The following is a 5,137-nucleotide window of genomic DNA, read 5'->3' as shown; positions in this document are numbered from 1 at the left end:
TTATCTTTGATCCAGGTCACTAGTCCCAGTTTTGTCTCTGCTTTAGCCTTTCTAACAGCCTCCCTACAATCTCGAGCAATGGAGGTATAATCCTCCTTGGTGATGGCCCCTCCCTTCCATTGGGTGTATGCTTCCTTTTTAGCTTTGAGACATTCCTGGATGCTTTTGGTGATCCATGGGGGCTTTTGAGCACTCTTGCCCCCTTTGTTTCGCATTGAGATTGTCACCCTTTGGGCTTGGAGGATCGTCTCCTTAAGGAACGACCACTCTTCCTGGACTCCCAACTCCCCTTCCCTCTAGGACCTCAGTGCCTCCCCAACTAGTCTCCTTATCTCATTGAAATTCACCCTCCTGAAGTCCACAGCTGCTGCCTTGCTTCATGCCTTTGACACCCTGTGCTGGATGATGAATTCCAATAGGCGATGATTGCTATCGCCTAGGTTGTCGAGAACCCGCAGTCCACTCACCAGGTCGTCACCCATGGCCAGGACCAGGTCCAACAAGGCATTTCCCCTGGTGGGACTGTGCACCTCCTGGGTTAGACAGAGGTCCTGTAACTTGGCTAGGAACCTCATGGCTGTTTTCTTCTTGATAGTACCAATTGTTTATTAATGCCTTTGTACATTCCACAGCTATCACCTGCATTAGCTGCTTTCTGAATATCATCATAGAGTTTCAGCCAAAAATCTTGGGCACACCTCTTCCGCATTTCTCTTCAAGCCTTTTTCAGATTTTCTAGGGTTATGGTGTTGAGAGATTTCTTATCGTTTATTAGTCCTGTCCTTCTGTTCTGAATCAGTGGTTGAAGGGTTTTAGTGCGTTCTTCAAACCAGTCTGTATTTTTCTTGCATTTTTTGACAAATGCTGCTTATGCAGCAAAAGCTCCATTACCCGGCACCCATTGGAAATAGGGGGTGCTGGATAACCAAATGTGCTGGTTATCTGAGAGGTGTCTTTGCCTGTTTGGGCAAAGACACCCCTCCTGCTGTGTCCAGCACATTCAGATCTCAGATTAACCATGCCACCACTCCCACCCCTCCCCTGGTGTCAGTGTGCCAGGGGAAAGGGAGGGGAAACACTGTCACAATTTTGGGGCTGGCATTTAACATCCTGCAATTTAAGGATCAAATTAAATATTTTCCAGAGAGGAAAACTGGAGATAACACTGTTCTGGGGGCTAATCAAAGCAACAGTTAGTTTTCCTAGCAATTAAGAAGGACTTTTCCATTAAAAAAAAAAACAAAGAAAAAAACCCTCCCAAAATCTTGCAACTTTGGTCAAAGAGAAAACTCACAAATGTTCCAGTCCTATATACTTCACCGAGACTCTACTTGCACAACAATTATCTTTGTGTCCATACATACAATTTTCTGTCAGAAAAACAAATCCATCTTTAAATAAGGACAGAGCTGTATCAATGAAATTCTGTGTTTCTGAACAAAAGGATTGTAAATAAGGGACTTAACAGGATCCACCCAGAGATTAAAGGGGCTTCTGTAAGGCTAATATAGCACTCACTTTAGTAGACTATTCAATTATGAGGACCCTCAGTCAAGAGAAGGTTTTCCGCTGATATTAGCTGCAGACTGTGGTGAGCAAGCATGTAGTGAATCATTGGATAGATGTGTTCTTAGTGTAATAAATGGTTTGCTTTTTATGAGACGGGGGTGCCATTTGAAGATCAGTATCTTTTACTTAGCAAGTGTATCAGGTTTTTTAGGGGGCTTGGTACATCCCCCTTCTGATTAATATCAATAATTACCTAGCAGCTGACTCCATCCTGTCCTGGTAACATAGTCAGAGAGTCAGAAATCATACATATCTGGAGACACAAAGATATCTCAGAATGATTTGAGAATCAGGAGACCTGGAGTCTGGCTGTTTTGGCAATCTGTCGTGTGGCCTGGCCAAGTCTCTTTGTGTGTTTCAGTCTTCCCATATGTACAATTGGTGGTTTAATTATTTACTATGCTATTAAAGGGCAGTGAAAGCAATGGCTCAAATGAGTTATTTTTAATAGCTTTACCAAGTACAGTAGATGAAAAGAGAACCAAACCATCATATGCTGTGACTATCAACACACAGATGCATTTAGATGATTATTTTCAATTAAGTAGAATCAGTAGTTGTAGCATGCAGGGTCTTTTTATAGGAAGTTGAGGAAGTAGAAGGAAAAACATTGTAGTAAACCATCTGTTTACTTTATATAAAACTGGCAGGTTCTTATTGCTGCCGTACCATGGCTTCTCTCTGTCTACTCATGGAAAACTAAAATAATGCTATCTATTTTTTCATCCTGACAATACTTTTACTTTTACATCCCTTTCCTTAAGGTAAAATTTAGCAGCATAGTCTAATGCAGGGGTGTCAAGTCTATGGCCCACAGAGTTGGGTCATCCAGCCCTTGGGGCTTCTTGCTGCAGCTTCAAAAGCCTCTGTGTCAATACAGCTAGCATTTGGGGGGTTAACAGAGCTGTCACTGAAGGTAGGTACCATTTTACTCCTCCTCATTTTACCACTGCCAAATTAACTATTTCTGATCACTGCTAGCAATGAAAATTGGCAGTAGTCAGCAATGGGGATGAGTGGCTGTGGCATTATTCAATGAGGTGCTGGCAAGGAATATGGCTCACTGATTGATTTGAGTTTGATACCTGTGATCTAGTGGGCAGTATCTTGGATTGGTAACAGTCTGGAGGCATTGGTTCTATTTTTCCATCTCTTGAAGCCTTTGAATTGTCTCAGTGTGTTTATCAAAGAAAGTTTTGTCACAAGCAATTAGGTTAGATGATGCAATCATCTGGTGCAATTCTATGGTGCGCTATGCAAAACAGTTCATTAGGGCTGTAAAACAAAAAATGATGTTTCTTGGAGCACTGCTTACATTTGGTAACTTTTAACTGGATCTAACTCTTATTGAAATCAATATGAATCTTTGACATTGATTTCAAAGGGTGTTAGGTCAAGATCAGAATGAGCTTCCATTTTGTTCTATCTAAATTGTTGCCTACCTTTCATATCAAACATTCACCTATTGCTAATCTCTAGTTACTACTTTTCTTACCTAGACAAGATACTAGTTCAATTTAAAGTTAGCATCCACCCACTTATTAGTGATGCCTCTGTTTACAAAACTACTGTTTATTACAGCTCTGTGAACAATGCATTATTTTTGTTGATTGGCAACCTGGGACAAACCATTTTGGGTCACCCCAAGATGGATTTTTTTCAGTTTTTCTAGATAAAGGGAAGGGAATGGAAAAATAAATGTTGTTGTTGGTTACTTTTCATATCCCTTTCTTTCCTTTTGAAATTGATTCATGTTAAGTAGTCTCAAAAATGACAAACGTCAAACTTTTCCAAAATTTCTTTCCCACACTTTTCCTCCACTAGCTGATTTCAATCCAAATATGTATATGGTTTCAGGAGGACTGAAACTGCATTTTTTCTGGAGATCTTACTATTCTACAAAAGCATCTTGCCCAGATTATTTTTATGCATTTGGCGTAGTTTAGAAGTCAATTCAGCATCTTCTCTGTAAAGGTTTATTTATATTTGTGTACAGAGTCTTGAATGTATATATACAATAATTTATAAGACAGACAACAGGATGTTATGTGGCCCTATTCAATGCTCTTCAAAATTTGAAAAGAGCCTTTTATCAATGGGTATTGGATTGAGCCCTTCAATTTATAAAATATTTACTTATAAACTTTACATGTGGGGACATCTAGCCAAATCCATTCAGATTCAAGTTTTATTAAACAGATGGTAAAATGTTATTTACATTTCCCATATAAAATCTGTCTCTAACTGAGGAGATGCTGTCTCTGCAGTCTGGCTGCAGGGTGTTTAGTGCTGCTTTGATTAGCATGTAATTTTGTTTTCTTTTATTTATTTATTTATTGCCTCTCTTCAGAGTTGCATTTATGTCTTTTACCCAGTTTTAATTCAGAAGTTAAAGGTTGCAGTTGACTTTCTTGCTGTCTGTTGTTGGCATTCTGGTTTTATTGCCTTTTGAACTAACCTCAGATCTCTTGATTAGTCTTCCCTTGATGTTGTAACCTATACTTTCTTTTCTCTAACTTCTTCCAGTTGTTTCTACTGTTATCCTCCTCTGCTCCCTAAAATAAATCTTCCCATTTCTGTGCGAGTGAAATCCTGTGCCCCGTGGAAGACAATGAAACTGTTACTATTGTTTTATGTAGTGTCAGGATTTTATTTTGTGTGCATGTTCTAGGTGTTCAAAGATGGCAGAAAGACCAGAACTTGAACTTGCCCGGTGCTGTCATCACTTGGATTATTAAAGAAGCACTTCCTGATGGAGTAAACATTTCCAAAGAAGCTCAGAGTGAAATATCTCCATCTGCAAGTGTGTTTGTGTTGTATGCAACTTCATATTTACATAACTATAATGAAAGAGAAGAGAAAAATCCTGAATGCTGGAGACATTGCCTCAGCCATGAAGAAAATAGAGTTTGAGTATTTTGTGGCCCCTTTAAAGGAATCGTTGGAAGTTTACAGTTGAGAGCAAAAGAGAAAGAAAGCAGTGAGAAAAGACAAAGACAAGAAGGCAGACTCTGAGGAACAAGACAAGAACAGAACAAAGGAAAATGATGACAATGATAAAAGAATGAAAGAAGAGGAGCAGAATGGAAAGGAAAAGGTAACCCAGCCTGCTGAAAAGAGACATGCATCAAGACTGGACTCTTGGCATAGGGATGTAAATGTAAATCAACTTTGCTGTGCCCCTTGTTTTCTGGTAAAGTCAGCTCCACACTGTTTTTGGGGCTTGTTCACTCCTTGCCTTAACTGTGCAAGAAGAGAACCCTGATGAGACTCCTTCTATAGCTTCTGCAGTGAAAAGATAACCTCTCAATAGGTATGGTGTTATGGGAGGATAGATTGAAGGATAAAGACACACAGGAGGGCTGGGCACTTTTAAAGGGCACAGCATTGGAAACCCAACAAGAAATTGGCAATATGATGGAAGCACAAGAAGAGTGTGAAGAGACTAATGGGGCCTATAAGGAGCTTCTAAAATACTGTATTTCATGGGGCATGTCCACACATGCAAGCACGTGTGCTTGCAGCAGCTCAAATAGAAGTGGTGCAAATTTGAGCTGGGGCTTTTTGC

At 39.9% G+C, this 5,137-nt stretch overlaps 1 pseudogene; it reads left to right on the top strand.

The window, feature by feature from the left end:
* The window catches only part of LOC109301645, an 83,075-nt pseudogene extending 78,193 nt beyond the window's left edge, over positions 1 to 4,882 (top strand).
* The last annotated feature ends 255 nt before the right edge of the window (positions 4,883 to 5,137 follow it).

The sequence above is a fragment of the Gavialis gangeticus genome, unplaced genomic scaffold (genome assembly GCF_001723915.1).
Source record: "Gavialis gangeticus isolate Ggan-Ray unplaced genomic scaffold, GavGan_comp1, whole genome shotgun sequence".
Classification (NCBI taxonomy): domain Eukaryota; kingdom Metazoa; phylum Chordata; order Crocodylia; family Gavialidae; genus Gavialis; species Gavialis gangeticus.
Note: the sequence above shows the minus strand (reverse complement) of the source record. Positions and strands in the feature narration are given on the sequence as shown.